The sequence below is a fragment of the Centruroides sculpturatus genome, unplaced genomic scaffold, assembly GCF_000671375.1.
Source record: "Centruroides sculpturatus isolate CEXI.00-Female unplaced genomic scaffold, Cexi_2.0 scaffold9, whole genome shotgun sequence".
NCBI lineage: Eukaryota > Metazoa > Arthropoda > Arachnida > Scorpiones > Buthidae > Centruroides > Centruroides sculpturatus.
The window spans coordinates 529,650-556,979 of record NW_019384576.1 but is presented as its reverse complement, the minus strand read 5'-3'; the positions used below and the strand labels follow the sequence as shown (position 1 = coordinate 556,979).

The window sequence follows — 27,330 nt, the reverse complement described above, 5'->3', positions numbered from 1 at the left end:
AATTATGATTTTCGCGATAATCTGGTAGTTAATTGTTTGGAATGAAAATTTCAATTGTTATATTTCAGAGAATTCAAGTAAATTGATTCCGTCATAAACACTAAACATAAACAAGAGGGAAGAGTAGTTGGCGTCGCAGTATATCAACGCCTGTAATGATGTCTTCACAGTCTGGTTTTGTTGCTTGACTGAAGAAATAACTCGGGCGCCGTTGGACATTTTTCTTTTTATAGTCTAAACATATTGCGCTATATTTGCTCGTATTTACTGTATTTTTATATTCTCTACTAAATTTTTTTTTCTTTTGCCTACTCCAAATTTCTATGAAATTCTATTAATTTTTTGAATTAGAGAGGGATTTGTAAATTTGTTATCTTCGTGCATATATTTGAAAACGAAACATATTTACCAAAATCTAGTTTGTCTAGTAATACGAAAGAGATTCAGTTTCTTGTCTCTTTTGCAGAAGGTGACAGAAATCTCAGAAATATCATTGTCTTTTGGGGATATCGTTACAGTGACGGTTGCTATAGTAACGGTATTGAGAATGCGAGGGATGTTTAGCAAACAACCCACCGGTGTGTCCCGTGGATATGATCTTTCTCACCCGTCACTGAAGCCTAGATGTGTAAACAAAAGATTCTTCCAGAAATTGTAATGCAATCTTTTTAAAAGAATTATTATTATTATTATTACTATAGCTAATCTACTATATATATATATATATTTCTTCTTCTTCTTCTTCTTTATTAAAGGCATTTTTCATTAAATTCTACTAGGATTTTGTCTTATTTTTCTATTGTAACCTTTGGCTGTGGGATCAAAATTTCCAGACGAAATTCTTAAGTGTTATAAAAGTCAAAGAGATAAGAAAGAAGGGGGTGAATCGACAGCGGTGTAACAAGTCGCAAGGAAGAAGTCGATTCGAAGGACTAATTGCTTTGTGATAACACAGCCAACTAACGGGTGTGCCATAAACTTATCTATCCAACAGTCCGTTCTCTCAATACGTCTTTATGACCTGTCCTGTTGGTAATTGTCTCACTGTGCTTGGAAACAAGGCATATACCTCTCTCACTACCGTCAACTGAAAAAGAAATGATTTTGCTCTGGTCTCCTGCTACTTCTTTTATTTATATCTATGTATGAATGCCTTTTCATCTTTTACTATTTATTTCTTTGTATTCTTGACATTACCCTTTTTTTCTAAAATTCATATATCTTACTCTTCGTCTTGCTACTTTCACTACTTTTTTTTACTGGCTTTTACTCCGACTTTTTCTTCATTTCCTATGTTTATTTTGTAGCTTAAGCACTTTATCTCCATTTTCCATTTTTCCTACCTGTCTGTACCTATGCCTTTCTCCATCATTTTATTTTCGGATAAAGTGTTAAAGAATAACGTACTGACTTAGCTTATGTTCCGTATTTACTTCCCTTTTTCTGCGTCATTTCAGTGTTTTTTCTTTCATTTAATTTACTCTTCTTTACTAATACATTATCCCATTTAAAAAAAAAAAAACTCCCCTTCCCCGAACTTCAAAGTTAAGGATTTTTCCCTTAACTTTAAAGTTAGGGAAAAACTAAATATATATTCCTTTAAGTTAGGGAAAAATCCTTAAATTCCAAGTTCAGAGAAGAGAATATGTATTTATTATTTTTTTTACGTTCGGAAACAATGAAATTTGACCTCTCGTACTGAATCAAACGTTATAATCGCTTTTATTCCAAAAACTGATTTTCGTCGCTTCCAAGAATGATTGATCGAAAGGAAAAAAATGGTTGAAATTATATATATTGATTAGTTTGAAGAGCTAAATCATATTACTGGACATAGAGACATCTTGTACAGTACAGTACATGATTGGATTGTTTTAATTTGCCACTCCGTCCGAGAAGGGCCATTACAAAATTGACTAAAAATATATATATATATATAAGTCTATATAATAATTTTTTTCTTTGTTATTCCGTAAATTTTCAATTATTTTCGGCGATGTTTCTGAAAGGGGAGGGAAATAGTGTAAAACGTTTTTAATTTTTGAAACTCGTATAAAAATGTATAGGGAATGGAAGAATCTCTCTACCTGTAAGTTCATTGAAGTCATTTTGTTTATGAAGAAAATAAAATTGTGCATTATTTATTAATGTGCAAGTTAAACCATGCGAATGGATAATTTTAAAAGCGGTTAAGCTAGCAAATTACTAAACTAATAAAATTTATATTAAAAATCGATCGGTGTTGCTTTACAGAATGCATTTAATAAGATTAAAAATTAAATATAAAAGGTGACATTTCGCAGTATTATATGTATATATATAAGCCGAATTGTTGCCGATATTTTAAGTATTATTTAGCATATTTTTTTTTTTACGCTTGGATTCAGATAAGCAAGAAGAAGAAAATGGAGAGAGTAACAGAGAAGTCATCCGGAGATACATCAATAGAGTAGAGGTGGCAATTAAATATTATTATTATTCCCCGTTTCTCCTTCATCTTCCATCTCCTTCATTTTAAAGTGCAACATTCTTCTGCTGTCTACCAATATTACATCGGGCACTTTATTTCAGTCGATGAGACGGTAAAACAGATTACAACCGATAGAGTGGCTATGATTAAGAAGAACGTAAAGGCAAACGGGTCCGGCATCATCACATCAAAAAGGAATTAAAATCCCCTCGGTAATGAAACTCTTCCCGTTTATGAGAAAGAATGAGCTCGTGCTGGTGTCTCTTACCTATACATCTTATTGGTCAAGATGTTATTAGTCACTTAGCCAATAGTCATTCTTCCATCCTTACATATGCCCTTATACAGGCTATACAACGATAACGACTCATTATACACGAAACAATTTCTATTCTGTTAAAAATTTAACATCTCCTTCCATTAAAAAAAAAAAAAGGTTTGAAAGTCCAGCAATTTTAGATAATAGAAAACTGTAGAGAGAGAGAGAAGAAAAAAAAAGTAAAGATTGAAGTTTTAATAATTATAATTTATTTAAAATTAATTAGGAAGAGTGTCATGATCGGGAACAAAGCTGTAATCCGATTAAACAAACCATCACTTACAATTGGTAGCAGAAGATTCCTAGAGATTGATTACTCACTCCGTTTCGGAAGCAATCAGTCGTGCATTTCAGGTACTGTGAACGTTTGCCTGGATCCGAAAAGTCTGCAAAAGTCACGAAAATATAAAAACGACAATATCACCTTAATTGCAAGAAAACAATATTGTCGCCAGTTTTCTTTTCTTCACTCTTAACTTAAGCTGAAACGGAGAAATTCTCTTGTAAAAATTACTAGTGTAAGAGAGGCCTACGACATTAATTTTATTTTAGGATAGAAGAAAAACGTCTTTTTCGTGTCTGAAGTTGATTAATGAACTTTGAATTTCGTTAAAACACTAACTAGAATTTATTCTAGACGTAATGAAACGGAGTTTCTACTTATTTAAATAACTGGTCGAAGGGAGTATATCTTTTGACGTAGACTACTTACGCGTTGTTTATCCCGTAGCATCACGTAATTGTTTTCGATGCCAGTTATATTCCCATTTGAAAGCCGTTCTCTAATTTTCTCTTAATATAATTTTCTTTTACTTTTCGTAAATTGATCATTCTACTAAATTGATTAACCTGTTGCTGCGTATACGTGATACAGTTTTAACGGTAGTTTTCTTCGGAATATTTTTCACCCAATTAATCAAAAATCTCTGCCCTCTTTTTTTTTTTTCTTATTTCTTCCTCCATTACACGAAGCTAAGTTGAGCATTTCACTTATTTCTTCGACTGTTAATAAAATTCTCAATGTATGAATGAGATTTTTAATAGTTTTCGTTCTTTATGTAAAGGGATTTAATTATTCTACTTATTATTATTGAATTTACTTTTGAAAATGATCTTGGCATTAAAACATTGAAAGTTTTAATTGCCATTATTCGGTTTGTTACTAGGAAAATAACTTATTTTCGTACAAGAGAGAGCACGAAAGAGATTATAATCTTATATATAGGCCTATATCTCGTTTAATAATTGATTGTTAAGTAGAGTTTTACTAAGAATTCAAAGGGGAAGTAAAATTACAATTTGATAACTGATCAAATATATTAATTTTACTATAAGTCGTGTTTGTCATTCTTTAATAAAGTGAATTATTTTCCCCCCCTCTCTTTTACTGTCAGACTTTCAGATGTTTAAAAATAGAAACAGCTTCTACAGAACTGTTTCCATTGGGATCACTAAGTTCTTTTATTTTTTCTACGGCTGACTTTATTGTCATTTTATTATTTTCTAAATAAATTAAACTAATCAGTGAATTTTATCTTTATGCCAGAAAACGGAAATTGAATCTTTTATTCTAAATACTTTAATATTAACTAAAATATAAATCCGACGCTTAATTTTTTGTAAATTATTTAAAAAGAAAAAAAATAAGTAAACTGTTTTAAAAAAAAATAAAATAAAATAAGCAAAATGAAATTTGTAATAGCAAATAACAGTAAATTTTTATCTGTAAAGTATGCTTGTGTATGTGTGTGTTTGTAGGGGTGTTTTTAAAAAACAAGAAGGCGGAAATTTCGTTTTTTATTTATTTATTATTTGTCGAGAAAGGGATATCGAATTATTTTAGAATGTTCGGAATTTACAAGCAAATCGAATTTGGCTTACTTTTGAAAATGTGTAGTTATTGACACGACGTGAGTCTCTCTAGCCCCTTATCAAGTTACAAGTAGAAAGGAAGGACGAAAAGCAATGTTACATCTATTATACATTCACCATCCGCCTGGGCGTATGTCCATAAAAATTATACCGTAATTTATTTAACCCGTTTGCTTATAATAACGATCTTTTCTTGTTTTAAAAAAAAAGGGGGGAGATGCTGTAAAATGACTTTAGATGGATTTTCATTTGGATAAATCGCTTTATTGTTCTCTGTCTCTCTTCGGTTTTGTTCCTGTGTCTTTCCATTTATCGATTCCGTGTCCAAGTACTTTTTAATGTTAACATAGTTTTACGATAGTTTTAAATAAAGTCGTGTGAAAAAATCAATTTACTGTTATGCAAAGTGGATATCATTTTCTTATGGCTAACGAAATGAGTTATGCCTTTTATCCGGGAGATGGAAATTGTTTCGTGTTAATAATTTAATATTATTACGAATAAAATCTCTTAAATTGTGTAAAAGTTTACTCGTGTGGATAACAAGTTATTGGAAGTTTAAAACAGTAAGGAGTGAGAATAACACCCGATTTTAATTGGAGATATGGCAATGTTTTCTGTAGCACCGAATGTATAAGAGGGGGGGTATTTGAAGTTATTTTAATAATGTCCGTGTTCTTTATTCCAGTAATTATTTCGCGATTATAAATAGCAAAATTGATTGTGCATAAAAATGAAATAAAATGTAGCGTACTTCCTTGAATATATTTAAGTATAATGCCACGCGAAAACCTAAATAGGAAAAGGATATTTCAAATCCTTAGTGCCTACCTGCGCGTAACAAAACACAGAAACGATCCCTAATTAACTATTGACAATATTGATGTTACGCATATTCCTTCTGTAAATTATGCTACAATTAAGCGTTATTTTGGATTCTTCTTTTATTAAAACAAAGAATGCAATTTATATTCGATAACTAAATTGCTGGCAGTGTGTAGCCGTGTTATGTCTGTCAATAAGAAAGGAGAAAAAAGAAAGAAGTTCAAAATTATGTTCCCTTTTAGCCGGAGGCTTATTTCCTCTTAACTGAATCTATCACTAATTCTGTCATCCTCAAACTAGAGGGTAACAAGCTAGCGATAATCTCCATCGCCTGCGGGTTTGAAACGAATACGTTTTACAGATGTCCGAGCCAAATGAATTAAGAGTGGTTTGTTATACCAGTCTGCGGCAGTTCGATTACAATTACGCAGTTTGTGCGGCTAATCTTTTTAATTCTTCGTTTCCCCTGGAATTAAAACTTGCATCCGAGATACTGATGGAATTCGATCCTTTATCTGTTGGAAAGTGAAGGTGATATTGTCATCAGGTGACCATTCTATTCCCAACTCGAATGCATCGGCCCAAGTGACGTCATTATTCGTCGTCCCTCGAGATGACGCCGAAGCTACAAACTATCGTCACGACAGAACCGGTTCCAATCGGAGTCCCATAGCGTTCATTTCACCCTGTCACTGGCTGGTAATGGCCCGCCTGGTGCACTGCTAACATCTGGGGAGAACAGCGGTAATTACAGAAGGTCACCCGGGAATGTAGACTATAGAAATTAGACGTTCTCATCAATTGAAGCGTTCTTCTGCTTTCTTTTCACCAAGGACGAGTTAACTGTATGGTGGACCTTCTTCTTGCCGATGGATTCTTTGTGTTGTAGGTAATACGGGCCCGGTGTTATCTAAAAGAGATTTAATTCAATATAAATTCCCAGTCGTGTGCCATATCGATTTTGTCACGTACCCCGTCTACATTGCCGTAACCTGTTGCACGTTAGTGTCTTCTCCCTATCTCTCTCTCTTCGTCCATTGTCCTAATTATCTTTTGTTATATCGATTTTATCACAATTTCGCTATGAAGACCTAATTCGGTTTGAATTAACCGAACTATAAAGCGATGGCCAGCCTTTGAAGTGATACGGAGAATCCCTCCAGGTACTAACAATCAAGCAGATTCCAGATAACCTAAAGAGTACTATTTGATTACGTTCATGATGACGAAGGAGCCAGACTGGAGGGAGTCTGCTTCTAGTCCACGGGGAAATCACCCGGATATTGTCATACTCATTCTGTCAATTAACGTCCGTCTGCCTAATTTCTCCCTGTTGGGACCGAATTTAGTGACGTCAGTATCTACCCTCTCTCACCCTCTGTTTGATTGGGTGTGGTGTTCGTGCCAAACGCACTCACGCCATATCTGATGTCCTGCTAGTGGAATTCGGTACTCGGTCGATGGATTCTGATGCGAAGAATTGTCTTCCCCCCTCTTTATTGGTAGAAACGGCACGCTTGGCGGTTCCGCTCGGTTTCTGCGAAAGTCCCGCTATTTTACACTATTCATGAATTCCGTTAAACTCGGAAGTGATAGAAGCTATTAGTTATGTCTAGATGTCCTCTGCGTGACGTCACACGTGAGCAGACTACGTAGTTAGAGAATAGATTATTTCCAACGGCGCACGCTCCATGTGTAGCCTTGGGTGGCACGCATTGTGTTATTGTGTAGACTTACGTGCGTGCGTAGGGGAGAAAGGAAAAGAGGAGGGCAGTATAGAGGGAAAGAAGTCATCGCCTAGCAACCGGGTCAGCGACTAAAACACAGCTTCACACGCTCACCACGTTTTTCATTAGCCGGATGGTGTTTGTCTTGTCCCCTGTCCTCATTACACGCGTTCCATCTCCCCAAATTTAACCCCCAGGGTAGGGTAATTAATACCTCTCGTTAATGTTTTCTTCCGGATAAAGTTAAGCTATAATTTCCCGCCATTCCTCTCGTGTAGCAAGAAATTTATCGGGATGCATTTTATTTTAGCTAAATCATCCAATAGCCATGGCTGCAAAACTTTCCTTTGATAAGGATAATATAATAATACTACTTCGAGATTAGATGGGTCGTAAACTTAAATAATTTACTAACCTTGCAGTTATATTTTTTTCCTAATATATAAATAATTTACAAAAAAAATATAACCTAAAAGATTTATCATTCTCGTATCATACGGTTGAGTATTGTTTCCTAATTTTTCCTCTACTTTAAATAAATAGCTAATAAATCTTAGTAAACAGCAAAGAGAAAATATACCTCGAGATTATAAATTATAATTAATCCTAATTTACAAATAAAATTATTAATTTAATCCATTGATTTTAATGGAAATCTCGATACAAAGCACTTATAATACAACCTGAAAACGAATATCCTCGCTTTAATAAGTAAAATCTGTACAAAAATTATAATTTTATAAAATGTTTAATTATTTTTATATCTTTTCTATTAAAGTAATTAAATTTTAATGATTTTTATCAGCCGAAATTTGTATTTATTGCGATACTAGCGTGTTAGATGTTTCATTATTTAATGAATATAAAATAATAAAAATAAACTGAATCTGTTAAGTCTATATTAATGGAATCGTTGTTGTTACCTTTTTATTTTTACATTTTACTCGTTTAANTTTTTTTTATTACAATTAACTCACATTTCATAAAATTCACTCCTTTATTAGATATAATTGCAAATAATAAGATACGGAACACACTCGTGTCGATATCCGGGATGAGGTAACCTATAAAAACTTATCTCTCACTTCCCTACATAATGGTTGATTAATTACAATTGACACCTTTCATTAATTTTATATATCTTTATTAGAAGAGGGTTCATTAATTCTTCTCATTTTTATACGGAATTATGCAAAGTACGGATGCAAAATTTAGCTAGAATTTAATAAAATTATGTTATAGAGTGAAGAATAAAGGTGTCGTTTGTAATTAACTAGTTACACGTGCCTGGAGTTGAACATTTGAAGGGGTGGGAGTTTGGTGAGGTTGGGTTGGGTCTTAGCAACTAAAATATATATTAACTTGGATTATTTACAATATTGAAACTGCTAAATTAAGAAGGGGTGGGCTTTAGGGATGGTTGGAAATGGGGGCCAACCACAGTATTTGTTCTAAGAATATTAGTGCCAAATTTGGTGTAAGATACATCTTTAATTTCGCATTGTAAACTTGATAAAATAATTAGAAAGTTTCCTCTTTTTTTTCGCTGGAAAGTTTGATAAATTTGCTTTACTTAAAACGATGTGGTTTATATTATAGTGCCGCATATTTATCGATAAATTTATTTTATAAATTATTAATAAATATCTGCAATTCTATTATTCTAACACGAAACAATTGCATCTGGTCTCTCTTCAAGATTACAATTCCGCTTCGCTCTCATTCTTGAAAACTTTATCGGGTTCTTTTCAAAGTTAACAAAACCTTGCCTATCCTGAATCAAAATTGCATAATTTTTTTCTATTTTTTTCCCCATTTTTTTTTTCTAAGTAGAGTGGATCTACATATTGGATGCACCTTCTTTCTTTTTTTTTTTTTTAAAAAAAATTTTAACTTCCAAGTTGAAAGCCGCAATAAAAAAAAAAAAAGGAAAAAAAGAATTGCATCCAATATCTGAAACTTAACCATTATTGAATTTTTATTTATGCTGCAGACCGAACAAAGAGTGACTCGAAATGGGCTATTTGGAATGTTTATCTATTCAGGAAAAAGTCGAATGTACAAGAGAACTTTAAATATTTTAATTTTAATCTTTTCTTCGAAACATAAACTATAATTTTGGATTCTGGCAATTCTTTTTTTTCTTTCTTCCTTTATATACTTTATCTGTGTAGCAGTATCTAACTCGTTATCATTTCTCATCGATCTCTATCCTGTGGTAGTGACCGCAGAGAGCGGGTCATTAACTGTCGACGGATGTTGCGTCGCCAGCGGTCACTTCTCTTAGTACATTGGAAGGGACGGACGAAGTCCCCGAATGACGAATGCCTCAACTTCCGGTCTTATCACGTACTGGGAGATGGTTTGTTCGTCCCTTTTTCCTGCTCCTCGACGGCCGTTCGTCAACGATAGGAGGACAGATGTCCGGACTGTAAACAATACAGATAATTATGTTGAATACCGACCATCTGTTACACTAAACACTTTATTCATGACCAAACATAAATGCTCGGTTCAGTCGCTCGTTCACGTTTCCCCTGTCGATGCTCGCTGGCACGTACTGTACAGTACAGTATCTTAAACTTCTCTCCCTATTTAAACACACACACTACACCCTATCTACAACTCTAAATCACGGTTATTAGTAATACTTTATCTACGTATCTTACTTCATTTGCCTTATTTGGAAGTCAATTTTGCTACCTAGTAATCCGATCGTTCCTAATATCCTCTCTGAAATAAGCAATGTAAATTTCCTCGTTTCCACCAAAAATTATTTAATGTCTCAAGAATTATGACACGGGATTAACATCTACTCGTTGAAGACTCTGTATTTTCTTAATATAAATTACCAGTTTCATCATTTTATTTAAATTAAACGCGACTTTTTAAAAAATTAAACTCATTTAACATTTGATTTACTCGCCAATAAATAAATTTCAATTTTCTCTCCTCCTTTAGCAAACTACTATTCGAAATAACCATTTTCGTAATTAATTACAAAATCTACTTATTTATATATACATATATATATATATTAACTTTTGTATAGTTTATATAACTGGAAAACAGTCGGGAGGCCATTGATGATGTAGAGTTACTAGTCTATAAACAAACAACTGGCAATGCGAAGGTATTATTAACGATCAAGGCAAACCGTTTCCGATCAAGAGGAGAAGAGCCCTTTACTCATCCTATCGACCCAAAAGAGTATCGCTCACGTAACTATAACGGCGGTCAGATCGGCAACATGGGTCGTTGACAAAGACAGTTTTCCGGTAGTTTAAGGAGGTCGTGAGAATTACGACAGATGTTCTCCGATTGCTAGGTTCTCGCTGGTCACCCGATCAATGGACCAACGTTCATTGGTGCCTGCCTCCGATTCGGGTTACCTACAGATTTCTAGCTTACCTGTTTGTTATCCGGGAAAGAAGGGGGGAAGAGCGAATCGAACACGAAGCAAAACTGCCCGTCCCTTGTAATGTAAAGGCAGCTTGATCGGACGTTAAACCCCATTAGGAACGTTAGATCTTTACTCTAACAAACGGCAACGGTTACGTTATCGATATGGAGAGTATTCGAAGGCGGTTCCTAAAATTAATTTTCGGGTTTTGACATTCTTCACTCTTCCTCGCGAATAAACGGATATCTTACGTAATACGGTGGCATTAAAGTTGCTGTCTTTAACCCAATCTCGTCGGCCGTAATCTTCTCCGTGTTTATGTTTATTTCGCGCATAAATCGCGAATTACTACGATAAAAAAAATGCGATTCTTTCGCTAGTAAAATTGATAAAAGTCGAAGTTTAGATAAAGAAATGAATGCTGGAAAATTGTAGCGTGGATTAACTTTTTTTTTTTATAAGTGTTCAAACCCTATCGAAAGTGCGTATATTTTCAACAGAAAACTGATCAAAATGCTTGTTTTTTTTTATTACAATTAACTCACATTTCATAAAATTCACTCCTTTATTAGATATAATTGCAAATAATAAGATACGGAACACACTCGTGTCGATATCCGGGATGAGGAGGATAAAAATGTCTAAGCAATCGTTGTTAAATCAAAAATTCTTCTATAATTAATTAATTAATTACACAATTCTTTAAATATTATAATTATTTCCATGCTCGGAATACATTTTACCATTAATTTTCTTTATTTAGAAGTGGATTTAAAAAAAAAATGATGGAGATATCATTCGAAATTATTTATGACAATTTCTGCTTTACTTGAGCGCTTATAAGTATAATTATAACCGTATAAAAATGAAAATAATACGATTTATTTCTTTTATTTATTAACGTTTAATAAACGTTATATTAGCCAAATTAATCTAAACGTTATTAGGGATATATTGAATTAGAATTTCGGATTGACGAGGCATCAAATTTATGATATTTTCCTTGCTCTCCGCTAATATTACTAATCGAAAAGAAAATGTTAATTTGTAGTAAAATATGTTTCCAAACATTATCATGGTTGAATAAAGGTAAATTAATTAATTAAATTTAAACTTATTAAAACGATATTAAGTTTCATAAACTCGGTTTTAAATCGTTTCCAAAATCATCATTTTCTAACCAGAAAAAAAAAAATTCATCACTTAAATATTTAACTGTAAATCCATTTAAAATGAAAAATATTGTTTCCAGTAGATATTTTTCTATGGTTAGTAACAGTCAATATATTGTTATATTTCTCTCTCTCTGTTTTTAACGTTGGGAAACAAATTAAAGATGGGATAACCTATGTAAAATCGATAAGCGTATAATCGATTTTAGAATGGATCGCCTCTTGTTTATGTTTTCGTAATTCCATAAATAATTTTTCGCATCATTTTCCTCGAATAATCAAATTTTCGTGCATTTTTATTCCGTCAGCGTGCCTAGAAATATGGATCCGAAAGGGAAAAAATTTCCACTCAAAACTTGATATTGTAGATGAAAGTTAAAACGCCAAACAAGTAATTTAACTAATGAATTGCAGTCTGTCAAAGTATTTATTTATTGCCGCTACTACTTTTATTTTTAAAAATATATATATATCTTCGTTTTTTGACTGCTATAAATATTTTATTATTCGATAAGTAAATGTTACATTTCTAGAGAAATTTATATTATATTTTTTTTTTACAAACTAAAAAAAAAAAGTAAATAAAATAGGGCTATATAAGAGGTAATTGCTTTATTTCTATTTTTATATATTTAAAAATTTTCATTGATTTTTTTTCCTATTACTTCCAATAGTTAAAAGTGCTCGTTAAATTAAAATAAAAATTACAGTTTAAATTCAACAAAATGTACGTAATCTTCTGTAAACAATCAATAAAATTACATTGTCTAATAATAAAACAACTTAGTAAATGCCTAACATGATTTTTTTTTTTTTTTTGGAGCTCTCCCTCTCTTTTTTTCCCCTGTGCCATTGTTGATCTTAGGAAATTTGAGTGTGCTTGGCCCTCTTTTACGAGGATTACTGTATTATAAAGGCCCGAGAAGTTACAGAGCTGCTAAACTACTTGCAATATGGTCAGAAACGTTTGGCCGGATCATTGTTTACCACATAAAATTTGAACCCGATCGATCGTATCTTGCAAACATTTTCGATCCCAAGTTCAAGCCGATCCCTCAAACTAATCATTTTTTCGGTGGATTAAGTTTAGAATCATTGTTGACCTTTACCGAAATTTACTACCAATTCGATGCTTTAAAACCATGGTAAAACGGATGAACAGACAGCACAAATCGTATCGAATTGATAGAAAAATTTATCATCTGTAAAGATTTAATAGAAAATTTTCTTGATATTTTATTAATTATTTTATTTTTGAGGGGTTTATTTTAGTGACGGAATGGCTTTGTAGTAAATATGTGTGTGTATGGTTACACGCTATATTTAAGGAGAGTAAGCAGTTAGTTAAAGGATGAGGTAGATGAGGAATCTTGAGAGAACGATGGTTGCCGAGCTAATTGATGTAAGTCGGCGTGTAGGCCGTCAATTGCCTGTCCCATTCGCTTTCGTAAATAAGAGACCAAACACCTCCGCCTCGGAAAGACAGAGAGGAAGACAAGAGCTGCCTTCGATCGGATAGCTGCAAGCATACCCAGTCCCATCTCTTCCAAATCCAATTAATATGTTGCGGCCATGTAAGTTGTTCGAAGGGTTAACAGTCTTCCTTCTCTCCATCTCCACATACCGGTTGCGCTGCTTGGTCCGATCGATCGCCGATGGGGAAACGTTCCTGATCCTCCCTTGGGAGGAACCATCTTCCTTCACTCAACTGTTCGATTGTAAGACTCCCTAGTTGCTCCACTAATGGTTTCGAGAGATCGGTTCGTCTTTTCTGATGGTACGCAAATCTCCATCAACGAGGTGACTCCACTATCTTACTTCAGTAAGACTCGGATCCTGTTAGCTCCAAATTTCTTTCCCAGACATCTTATTGAAATTGTTATGAGATAATGCAAAACGGGTTGAAATTGTCTACCCGCTCTCTCTATTTTACTCCTCCGTTATCTGAAACTAAATGTTCTCCGATTTATCCACCTAGCTCTTTATAAATTGCTATTTAAAACAATTTTTTAACAATTTATAATTATTTAAATTAACTAATTATCGAAGCTATTGTTATAAAACTTCGGCTCCAAATAATAACTTCTATATAGTTTATGTATAATTCATTAATTATGTAAATTTTAATGATGACTTTTACTATAGTTAAGGTCACTTAGCGAATATAATTATGTTTAAATTTGAAAATTTTAATTAACACCCATGCGAATTTCCATTTCGTGTAAATTTTATCGCTTTTAAGTAACTGATTCGGTAAAAAAAATCGGAAAAATAGCCTCTTTTCTTCGCCTAAAATTTAGTATTTCATTCAATTTTAAAGAGGAAATAATGTTATAATTAATTTTTCTTCAATTATAACAAGTAGTTAAATCACCAGAGACGAACAATGTGTACGAGTGTCATTCGGAAAATAATTCATTCTTTCCAATTATTATTATTATTATTATTTTTGTTTTGTTTTCTTGTTTGATAGTAAAACAAGTAGTTTAAAAATACTATTATCTAATTAATTCTATTAATTTTCTTCCCCTACGTTAAATAACCCTTTATAAAACATTGATAAAATTTCGTCGTCGAATATTTCTCAGAGGAATGTTTGGTAAAGTTTAAAAACATTTTGATTAGACGTGTTTCGACTAGTTATTTCTTTGTCTTCTAACTGAGAATTCTGTCATCCATTTGCAAACTTCCGTCGCATTTTACTTCATTGATCGCGTGCTTGCGTGATACTCCCAGGACGGCACCTGTACCTGGTGCCCAATCACAAACTCGTCCTATTCTCCATTCTTATCGATTTAAGGTGAATGAAGGTTTTTTTTTTTTTTCTTCCCCTGTATGGTGTGTGTGTGTGTGTATTTGTTTGCTTCCTCTGCTCAAACAGGAAATTGTTCGCGCCAGTCTGTGTCATACTCTATTGTGAGTTATAAATTAGCGAGCTCTCCATAAAATTAAAGCTCTTCAACTTCATTTTTCTATAAGAAAAGTGTGTAAAATATTGTTATATATTAGAAACTATCGACGTTATTTGAAAAAACGTCCTTACAGAACAGAAGAAAAGAAAATTCGTCCGTGTTGAAAAGTAGTTTGTTTTGTAAAGATTATGAAATGCCCTTTCGAGTTTATTTCCTTTGAGGACTTCTTTTATATTACATTTTATTTTAAAAAGTATAAAAATGACTCTCTAATTTATTGAAGTTTTTAAAGGTCTCTACGATCTTCTTCTCTCTGCGATGGAACATATTAAAAAGAAAGATAATATTTCTGATGTCCGCGTAGGGAAAAAGATGAATGGGTAAGGTTGGCATTTCCGACAATGTTTTTTTATAAGGTTGTTTTTGTACGCGTTCAGGTGATCCCGGCAGATCACCTGAGCACGTTGAAAAACATCGCGATCGAAGATTGGTAGAATCGCTGAGTACACAACGAAAGCGTGTTTACACGATGGCTGCTGACCAACAAGCGGTTACCGAACGGTTACAGCACTTTCTGCTTGTTTGTTCCTCTTAATACCACCTGATGCTTCCACCTTATGTAAATTACAACGCGGGGAATTTCTTTTCTACTCGTTGTAATTGGCCAATTGGGAAAGAAGGTAGCCGCGTTTAGTGTGTTTGTGTGTGCCACACCGGGCCGGGATTTTTTTTTTTTGTTCCTATCTTCTAGAAGTTTAAAATGTAGGCGCTTTAGTAAGTGTTAGCGTGGAAGCTGGCTGACAGTGAAATCTGGCGTGCCGCTCAGCCGGATTAATGCGATTGAAAGAGGATCAGGTATTTTGCCGGCGTTGGTCGGCGTAAAAACGATTTGTATTCATGAAGCGGTGTTCAATTACCATGGCGGAGATCTCCGATAGATTTCCGGAACGGGCTAATTGTATCTGCCGAGATTTGCAGTGACTAAAAGAGTGGATGGCCTCTTGTCGTACCTAATAGGGTTGCAGTCCAATGAAATGTCTCTCATATACCGCACTAAATTAGGTATATTTGGAGAATACTAAAACTGCGTTTACTTTATATTGGCCCCTTTCTTTCTCTCTCTCTCTCTTTCACTCGTCTAAACTCGTAAAGCCATGCCCCCGGTATAATGAGATTGCTATTTTTTCCATATCAATGAGTCCTTCTATTGACTTGTCATTCTTCAAATTCGAATATACTTTAAAACCCCGTTTGTGCCATAGAAAATCCTAGGTTTCGGGTGTTGTAGACCGTGTAGCGTGTGCGCCGTTCCCGTAAAATGGATCAATGCTCTCTACATGCGGCGTCTCTTTACCTGTTTGTCGCGTGACAATCCTGTTGCTTGTTTGGATCCGCAGTTAACACTCTCCCCCCTTCTGTTTTCCCGGTCTTACTTTTCTGCTCGCTTCTCTACAACTTCAGACTTTTGCTAACCTTTTCCCTTCGGCTTTTCTCTTCCTCCGTTGTCATAGTGATGGGATCCGTGCGGAATTCTCGCGTTTCTTAACCAATTAGAAACGGGGAATCATACCTGGTTGCTTAGCAACTATCTCCTCGCTGCAAATGCAAACTGTCGCTGGACTTATTTGCCTATGTTGTATTTCTGTACGGTTTGATCTCGCATCCAATCATTCTTTCTCACTCGCCCGATACACGGGTTATAGACTGTAAGAAATGCTAGACATAAACAACATTTATTAAAAATGCCGTGCACATAACCTATAAAGGAGTTCTTTCGGTGGTTCCTTATACAAAAAAAAAAAAAAAAGAATATTACGACCATTCTTAAAGTCTTTATTTTAAAAATCTCAAGGAAACACTCCACGTTCTTCTTCGATTCCTTGCAAGAAATTTATATAAAAATGGCAGTCATATCTGCCTTTATAATTAACAAATCTTCTTACTGTATCTCTAACAATTTTTTCTGTTGTTTTCGTCGATAGTTCTCATAAAAAGTAACGCTTCATTTGCTTTTTTTTCCATATTTTTTTCATTTTTTTTTCTTTCTTTAAGCGTTTCGTGCGAAGTCGTTTTTATTACAGCTCTGAGCTGACATGATGGCTAGTCCTTGGCTGATGGACATGTTCAATATTAAAACTCAAAAAGATAAACAGATGTAAAATCGAATAAAAGAAGAAGGGGGGAAGGAAAAGGAAAGAAAACATCAAAAATAATAATAATAAATGAACGGTTAAACGTTATTAAAACGCTTATACTTCATATTTCTGTGTAAAGATTCGTTTCAAATTTTGTTATCATTTAAAAAAAAAGAAATTCTGGTGATTATTTATATTATCAAGTCGTAAAAAGACTCGAGAATATTTAATTTTTTTTCCTTATTTTTAAATGTCAGAAAGATTTCTATAAATATCGAAATTCTATATCCATTATATAAACGATTATTAATCAAATAATTGATTGTGTTTTTTGAAATTCTACTTTTTTTTTATTTTTATTTCGATAATGGAAACTCTTTCACTTCAATCAAAAGCGGTTATCTGTACTTTTCCAACTATGTTTTTGTCTCTCTTCTGATTGTTCAAAATGCTATTTAAACGAGCGAGAAAGAGTATATATACATACACTTATTTAATAAAAATCGATATTTCCTGTATCTTTTGATGCAGATAATAACTTATTTCAGCTGTTATTTTTATCAGATTAATAAAATCTGCTTTTGTTTTTTTTTTCCTATCGGTCTTTATTCGCTAATTGAGATATTATCTGTGTGAATACAGTCGACGATGTTGAGAAGTCATACTGATTTTTCTCTCTTCTGTTTTTTTTCTTAGCTATAAGTCGGCGAAACAGTAGCTTGAATAGAATTATAAGTGAGCGTATCGGGTAGTGTTTCACTTTGTTACCTGTTCCTGGTCTAGATTCGATGGAATAACCCCAGTAAAATTTACTTCCGAAAGCTATCGAGATAAGATATCCAATTGTTTTATATGAGAGAAAAGCCTTTTAATTATAATCAGTTTTTCTTGATCTTATCGATATATTCGTATATTTTCTTATCTCTCGTCACCCACGATTCCCATTTAGTCGACCTCCAACCTTATAAATTCCCAGTCACGCTGGAGTCGAGCTACTGTTTAACTATCATTCGGTAGCCTGGACACGTAGAGGGCGCGGCCATCCGTTTCCCCCTTCTCTCCACGTCACTTCCCGTCTGCAGCGGAAGTTGTGCCACCCAATGGACCGCGTTTTATTTCGCCTTTTCTCCGGCAGGGCTGGCAGAGAAGTAGCTGAGACAACTGTTTCCGGTTGCCTGTCACGACCTCTAGCAAACGTCAGGTAAAAGTTCGGGCGGAATGCGACATTTTATCGCTAACTTGTCATAGTATATGTTTTCTTGTATTATATCCTGCCACCGAGAAATAAGTTGTAACAGTTTGGCTCTAATTTTCTTTGTATCGTTGTGATTATTTAATAAACGTTCAAATTTCCTTACTAAATAGAAAGTTACCCACTGAAAATTTTCACATCTTATCATCACTTACAGCCGAATTCTTTTAAAATATACCAAGTTAAAGTGGGTATAAACGTTAATTAATAACGGTGGGTCGAAGAATTTTCAGAACTTTAACGCGTAACTGGCTGCAAACATAACTCATTTTATGATGCTAGCTCGGATCTAATAAGTAATAAAGTATCATTATGATGATGACGATGACGATGTCCTTCCTCCCTTTCTAGAATCATATTGCAGAGACGTAAACTCTTCTGAATTCGTATTAAATCCGGCGTATTTTCGAGTGGTGAAACGAGAAATGTTGCACCAACGAAACAATTTGAAAATAAAAATAAAAAAAAAGGGAAAGCTTTTATCCTTCCTGCAAATAGAAACGAATGTGTATCTGTATCCTTGTTTGGTAGAGGTCTGATATAGTAGAATATTAAAGGTGGTGTTGCCTTTCACATTCGAAACCAGACAGATCGCCATTACGATCTTCCTTTTGTGGAGTTTGGTGGTATTAAGTTTCCCCACAGACTCAAAGTTATTAAATGTGAGGGAAGGAGGTCTAATTACATGTGGGACCGGGGTGTTTGCTCGTCGACACATTTATCCGTGATTCCCAGTAAAAAAGAAGGAAAAAGTGCTTTGGAATGGCCCATCTCTCGCGGGGGCAGTTTCCGTCAATTCTGATTGTGACGTCACTGCCTTTTCTTTTTTTTTTCTCTCTCTCCCCTTCTTCTTCTCTTCCTTCCTTCTTCAGGTTTTCATTCACCTTCTTGAAAAGAATTGTAATTTTCTTTCTCGCTCGTTTAATCATATTTTTAACTTGTTATTTAAATTTCTTTCGCTTATTTTAATTTTTTAATTGTACTGTACATGTGTGAGTATAATGGTGATATAAATAAGTGATTACAAAATGAAAGCAAAAGGATCATTTATTGCAGGAAAAACTACAAAGGAAAGTAGGTTCTAGTACCCTGTTGGGCCACATCTAGTGTTAATACATGATGTGANTATAATTCATACACGATTGATTCATAATCCAATTATAAGAGACAATTACACTATTTAAACACGATTTCTGCGAATATTTTAATAAAGTTTAACTATACAATTAATTCTTGACGAAATGTTCGACTTTTGTTCTCCTTTCATTCTATCTTACAACTTTATTATTATTATTATTTTATTAACAAGGGTATCTGGTTTTGCTTCTTTAACGGTTATCTTTACTCCATTTTACAAGTTGCTAGTTATTCTAAAACGAATTATAAAGATTATGTTGTACACAATGTAGTTTTAAGCTGAGGGTTGAACGGGTTTGCACGCGACTAACATTTGTATAGGGCTTGAAATTTTATAAATAAAAGCGTTGTTACGCGTTGCAAGGGTTGTGTTATTTGTAAAATCACTTTTGTAGATTCAAATATGGTAAATAATTCATCTACTTAAAGCCGATAAAAATAGAGAAAAGAGGGTTGTTTATTTGTTAAGCATTACCAAGGTTTTCACTTAGGAAATGAAGATGCGGATTTTGATTTCTGATGAATCGTGTAATGTAGAATATTAATAATATCTTTATTAAATAAAATTAATTAATTTCTACTCTTGTAGGATTCGATATCGGAAAGCTTTAGGATGAATTTTGAATTGGTATTTTCAATTTTTCCTTCTAAGTATGTAGTTTATTGGGAAGAAAGCTAGCATTTTATTGACGACACACTATGCCATATCCCCGAGTTCTACTTCCCACAGGACATTTTATCAATAATCCACTAGTCTGAGTTGGGCTAATAAAATTGATATGCTCTGTATTCCTAAGAAATTAAATGATCCGTGTTTTAATTTCTTAGGAATACAATTGACTGGACGTATATTGTACTTGGCGAAAAATCATCTAATTTTCGGACGTGTTGAGTGAAGAAAACTTAAATCCCACTTACTTCTTCGCATGGTTTAAAAAATCTTTTCTACTTGACGGATCAGAATTGGTTATCGCATATCGTTACCTTGCCTATAAACAAATCCTTAAGGCTCAATCTAAGATTTTTCTCTCTCCATAATTTTCTATCGTTGATTCTTATTTTCAATTCTTCGTAAGCCTTTTTTCTTCTTTCAGATTATCCAATAATGTTTCTCTTCTTGGCTTCTTTCTCTCTGGTCTCTTTCAATTGCTTTCTTGATTATTCCATTACCTCTTAAAATATGCCCAATCCAATTTTATTTCCTATTTCTTATCACATTTATTTGCTTCCTTCTCCGTCTGTTCGCCTTAATACCTCTTCATTACTTATTTTACATTTTAAATATAAAATGTTACCTTATCGACTTCTTCTTGTTATTGCCAAGTATATATGCTAAATATAGTTTTATAGTTTTATTAGATCAAGAACGGGGTTTGGGATCTATGCCTATCTTTTTTGGCACAACAAACTTAAGTATCCATCCTAATTAAAGACTGGTGACTGTAAATGAATTTCTATCATTCCTTTAATTCCCTGTGGGATATTTTTCATTTCAATTATATCAAATTATATGTTTTCTGCGAGGAAAACTAACCGAATTTTGTACTTAAAACTTTGAAATGTTGAATTTTATTAAGTTAAATAATTTGTAATGGGTTTCTCACAACCAACAACACTCGTTTTGCCTTGTAAAATAATAAAACCAGGTAGAACTTTTTTTTATATATTATTTTATTTTTTGCCTGTCTTTTCGAGTTATTAACGTAACAGTTGCTAATTTAATTAATTAATAAACAAGCAAAAACTTTTTACGTTTATTAGTCTTTATTAGAGATGACTGAGATTTCTTTATTATGCATTACTCCTATAATTTTATTATCTCTGTCTTAAAGGTAACGTCCAGATGATATTTATTATAATTATAATTATTTTTTTTTATATTGTTAAACACGTTTTTATTCGATTGTGTGGGGTTTTTTTCCCCTTTCTCTTTCCTTAATTTAAAGTTTATTTTTACGAAAACTCCAAGTAATTTTGTGTAAAGTCCAAATTAAACTTTTTGGTCGTTAATTTATATAAACTTTATTAATTAATTTGTGGAATTAATTGTTACTTTTCTAACTTAGGAGTTGTCGATAAATGAATTTACTGAATTTAATTTCGTACGAATTCTTCCATTAGTTACGCTACTATCGATAATGTATTGGGAATCATTACGAGTGCTTTATTATTTCGGTTTATTAATCGATAGGAACGAGGGATTTTTGGTTTACGTATTGCAGTTGATAGGAAGCATTAAATACAAGGGACACGAAGGGTTACGGTAGACTAACCGGCGATGGCTAACAACTACACTCGATAGTCGGAAAGGACAATGGGTTCACAGGTGCCGTTGGGATATTGTCCGAAATTGTGGGAGAAGTACAGTTACCCAACGTTAAACTGTCGGGCGCAGTTATAGCAACTGGACAGGACGTGATGTATGATCCTCCGCCGCTCCTCCCTCTCATTCACGACCAAAACAGATTCCCCAAAGGGGTTTGTTGTAACAACGTAACCAGTCGTTACGCTGTTCTTCGACTGTGTCGCCAGTTCGACCCATTGGCGGGATCCAGTCCTATTGTCGCCTTAGATTGCGTGACAGAAAACCGTCGTCTCCGCGTCTGGTCATTGCTATTGACGATTTTTTGGAAATTCCATTTCATTACGCTTATCTCCGCCACGTTTCTTTCGGTTACACGCCGTTTAATGTCGACGTAATCGTCTCTTCTGTTACAATCTCCCGCCCTCTAGCCAACCCCGATAGTCGATGGGATGTGGGAATGCAAAGTTTGCCCTCCCTAATTGTAGATTTTACCGCTGACTCGTAATAATCGTGCATCAGTCATTTCGTGAATTCCAGACATTCTCACCTTGAAGCGGAGGAGGTAATTCGCTCAACTACTGTTGTTCGGACTGGAATTCCACTGGACTCCAAATAGGTCGAAGGAAAACGGTTCCGAGCTTACATTGATTAATGAACGAGGCATCGTTGGCCCTCTTCTCCTTCCCTCGTATAATGGAGTTTTAATACAGCCGCTTCATGATCTGACACCGACGGATTGTTCGCAGGATTCGATAACAATATTTCTAAATTTTTCGCCATTTAACCATTAAAACTGGATGTTTTTCCCCTTCCCTCTTCTTAATTAATTTGTTTATAGATTTACTTTACATCGCAACGCTCCTCGTAAACCTTCCCCGTCAAATTCTCTTATCACTTCGGATCCTATCGGCATTTCTTCCACTTTGACATCACATAAAACGGTAATCGTATCAGTGACGTGAGAATAGGTGGTTATACACGTATGTCAAGGCATCAGACACTCCCTTCTTCGAATTAACCGGGGAGATAGACGAGGATCGTCCCTCGTCTTTATCCAATCGTTGTCTCATCGTCCCTTCCTTAAAACCACTTTTATGTTGCTAACCTGTTAGGTGGGCCTGTCGGACACCCAACTATCGGCAGATTCCACAAGTGAAAAAAAAAAAAAAAAAAGAAACTTTCCATCCGCGTTTCTTTCTAGTGATTGATGACTCGACCGACGAGACGGGGGTGAAGGGGAACAAATACAAGAGATTCGTTCGGTATTACTGCCTGAAATGAAAGTAACGACTTCTGCTGTAACAGGTTTTACTCGACATTCCTGGAAATTGCCAAACTTAAAAGCCCCCTTTTTTTTTCATGTAGTAACGTAGAAATTAATTCCGAGAAATTAATGTGTATATGCACCCAATCTCATCTTTCGTATCCGAAAAATAGCATCCAAATTACCAAATCGAAAACTTCCTCCCCGTCTCTCTCTACAGGAAATTGTCTTAAATGTCACATTATTAAATTTTAAACGGGTCTAAATAATTTGTGAAGCCAGTTTTAATTCTTTACATTCGATAAATTTAATTTGATTTTCCTCTCTCTCTCTCTCTCTCTATATATATATATATATTTTTTTTTTTTTTTAATTCTTCTCCCTCACTCGATTCATAAATTATGTATCATTAAATCTATCGCAAATAACAAACAATAATTTAAATAATTATCTCGCGAGATAAATTTTTTGTTTTCCTAATAAAATATTATCGAAAACGTGATTATAACAACAATTAATTAGATTATACTTAATTATAAATGCGTATAAATTTTATTATTATATTTTCCTACGCTAATTTTATAATTATAATTTAATTTACTCGCGGTTTTCCATTGATATTTTCTCGTTTAAGTCCAATATAATTGTATAAAATAAGATAGAATTTATTTTTATATTTATTATTATTATTTTCGGAGCGCGGAAAATCATCAAAGAGAAATTGTAAATCTGAATTTCTGGAAAAAAAATAATAAAAAATAAAATTCCGAATTTCACTTCCACAGAATTGCAATGTATTTATTTGGTTTTTTTGAATTATAAAATTACGATTTCTTATTTTATGAATATTTTATCGAATATTCTGTATCAGCTCCCAACTTATTTATTTATACGATTTTATTGTAAATATATTAATAATTTTTAGGGGTGGAAGTGTACATATATATATATATATATATATTTTCTCTTCTCAAACTCGGAATGATTTTTATTAATTTCGAATGTTTATTTTCGAAGAGGATGAAGTTTTCTTTTTTTAAATAAAAAAAAAAGGAGCCGATCTTTTGCCACACGAGAAATTACAAACTTCATAAAATATTTTCTCGAATCTATCTGATAAGATCCTAAAAATAATTTCTTGGGAATTAAAAATTGATGTGGGGCCTGGGCCTCATCCTTCAATCATCCCGAGCACGTAATTAGGAATCTCCAAGATCGACTTTTCCTCGGAGACTACAGATTTTTTTTTTTTCCTCTCCCCTTCCCCTCTCCTCTTTAAACTCGAAATCGACTGATAGAATTCGGGTAAAATAAATATTTAAGAGCTTATTGCGTGTCTTTGGGATGAATATGAATTTTAAATAAAGCTTAAATTGATTTTAAAGTTTAGCAGTTATCGCCGCGAATGCCTTTTCCTCCGTATAAAAATTGAAGTCGATTTTTTCGCTTTTCAATTCTTTCGATATTGCCGTATGCATTCATTTCTATCGAATTATTTCGACGACCCTCCCTCCCCCTTTCATTTCTTATTCTAATCGAACCTAATGCTATTTATTCTAATGGTGGGTGGAGGTAATAAACAATTAATTGTTAACGTTTCGAGTTAAATGCGTGCCGAGTTAAGTATATTAGAAGAAGAAAAATAATTTTTTTTTGTGAGAGGGGGAGAGAAAAATCGCATGTGAACGAAGATAAAAAAGAAATTTGGTGGTCATTCTTACGCCACTGTTTCGCTTCATTTTACGAATCGTGTCATTGAAGCGCTTGTGTTGGAGCCAGTTGTCTTGCTTTATTGGAACCATGTTTGGTCGTTAAATCTCATTCTTATAGTTTTGGATCAGCTCGTCCCTTTTAAGAATTTGGAAGTTACTTTACTTCGTTCCTTCCTAGTCTAATAATAAGAGTAATTAGATAATATATAGGCCTATATATATTTTTCTTGAATGGAAAGTATCCTGCACATGAAAATGTTTCCCTTTAAAATTGCTGTTTTAGTTTTTAAAATCTTTATCGAGATATTTGGTAGTTGACGGATTTTTCATTACTTCTTATCGTTATTCATTTGATAAATTTTATATTTCAAAATGCATTCGTTTCGTAGTAATAGACGATAGTATAACATGTATTATTGTTATCACGAATCATCAATTTAGTTGAGCGAATGAGAGTGCCGTCGATGCAAGAATTCTTCCTTATTTTTTTTATTTTTTCTTCCAAGATTTGTTATGATACGATTCAGCTATTTGCTATTATATATCTTTATGAGGTTTTTTTTTTCCCTTTTCTTTGGAGATTTCTTTGAGTATTCACCCGTAACGAATCAATGGTGCTCTAGCTCTTAGCACACGACAACAACCCATACACAGTTAGATTTTTAATAGCTATTTTTACTCTCGTCCGTGAGGGGATGGGGAAATGGCTATTAAAAATATAACTACAAGAATCTCTGATCGTATGACGACGACTGCTGCTGCTATTCTAATGAGAGCAGGGGAAGGGGAGAAAAATATTTTTGTCTGTTGACTCAAATACAGTCGATTGCGATTGAGTAAAATAGTGAGGAATGATGAAATATTTCTATCCTTCACCTTTACTAATTTCTGTCTGTCTAACCTTGCATACTGTGTCGAAGGGGGCTCAGACTCTCTTTAATAACGCCTATCTCGACACTTAGAAAGGACAGGGAGAAGGGTGAAAGAAGAAGAAGAAGAAGAAGAAGGGAAAAAAGCAAGTCCCGTTTTCATCTGATTTATGACTATCTCGCCGGGACTAACCCATTGTGACACTGTGAATTTGTGCATTCGGAATTCTTCCTTCCCTCCATTCCTTTTATGTATTAATGTCGCTTTGAGGATGACGACATTGCTCTGGGACCCGGATGGCATTAAGGGGGTGCGACCCCCACCTACCGTCCCGGTCGGGGTCTTGGGTTTTGGGGAAGTGAAAAGACACTAGCGCTATCTGCATGGCGAATATTTGATGGAAACTCCCGGTATTTTGTCTTGTTCAGTGGAAGGTCTAAGGGATGCCGCCATTAAGGACGACGGGGTGCCACATTATAGTGATGCATCACCGACATGTAAGACAGTAATGTTCTCTATCTGCCTCCCCCTGTTAGTCCTTCGAAAAGGGGCGAAGGGGTCGGCGCATCATTAACTTCCCCCTTTCTTGCCGAGACTGAGTATAGAGAGCTGAAATAGAAACAGATCTGCTAGGGTTTTTATCTTTCCGATTTCTTAGAAGAAAAAAATTCAATTGGTCGGAGTGTTTATGTTGTTTTCTACTTAAGATAAACGATTTAACTCTATATTATTGTTGTTAGGAAGTTTCCACAAACATGGCGACGTCTCTTTTTGTTTTTGGCGGATTTTTGGATCACGTTTTATTTAAGTAATCCGTCCTTTTTCCTCACCGGAAGTACAGAATTTCTCCAATAAAGACAAACAGTAATTGAGGGTCGGACGGACAGAAAGGTTAGTTGTTAGCCGACAGCGTTCCGTACCGTTACACTTTATGGCAGTCGGTAGCTTCTAGCTACTAAGAGACCCTAATTAAAACTTTTTAACGGTCGTCTCCTTCCGCTTTTAATCGTTCGAACGTAAATCTCGTGTTTTCACTTTCTCCCCCCCGGTCACGGCTCTTATCCTTGTATCAGCTTCCCTCTAAAAGTTCAGGTCACGCGGGGAAAATTAAAACGTCAAGATACTGTATACAAAATGGATCCTTCACCTTCCTCTTCCGAATCTTTCTTTATCGTTATCAATTTTATCGTTAGTTCCGCTTTCCCTGTTGTCTTCTTCTTCTTCTTCTCCTCGGTAAACAATTTCAAATATTCATATGAAATTTGTATAGATAGCGAGAATCCTGTCAGTTAATTTGATGATCCGCTGGAAGGAAAGTTCTAGGTATTATTCGTTGCTGACTTCTTGCTTGTTTCTCTACTCTCTACTAATAAACAGATGTCTGTGACGGTGTCATGTTTCGTACTCTACTCTACTCGCTCGCTGTCTCTTACCTGTAAAGTGGCCGCTAAAATCCTATTGTCTGCAAATTTCCGCAGGGTATAAAAAACTCCTCCACTTTGTTGCATTGGAAACTTGATATGAATTCTTCTTCTTTCGATTGTCTTCTACCAACTATCTTCCAATATTCTATTGTTATTTCTTACTTTCTTTTTCCATTAAACTCTACATCTTTTACTAAAAATACACCTATAATTATTACTCCTTTATTATATTATTGTAAGAAACTCCAGAAAAATCTTATATCATACACGTTATATTTCTTTTCTTTTATATTTTAGTGTATTATAAACTACTTTAGCCTGGGTTTGTGCGTAATATTTTATTCACGGAGAACAAATTTTCATTCCTCTTTTTTTTTTTTTTTATTTTTAAAGGATCCAAAACTTTATCTTACAACTTTTGAGCCATTTGGATTTACGCCAGTTTAGAACCCCGAAAACATGTTGTAAGTGGGTTCAATCCAAATAAAAATCTGAGTCGAATTACGCTGTAATTTCATTAAAATATTCATC

At 34.1% G+C, this 27,330-nt stretch overlaps 1 protein-coding gene across 1 annotated transcript in view; it reads left to right on the top strand.

The window, feature by feature from the left end:
* The window catches only part of LOC111624360 (nucleolysin TIAR-like), a 240,259-nt gene that overhangs the window by 161,862 nt on the left and 51,067 nt on the right, over positions 1-27,330 (top strand). The gene's annotated exons all lie outside the window — the stretch shown is intronic.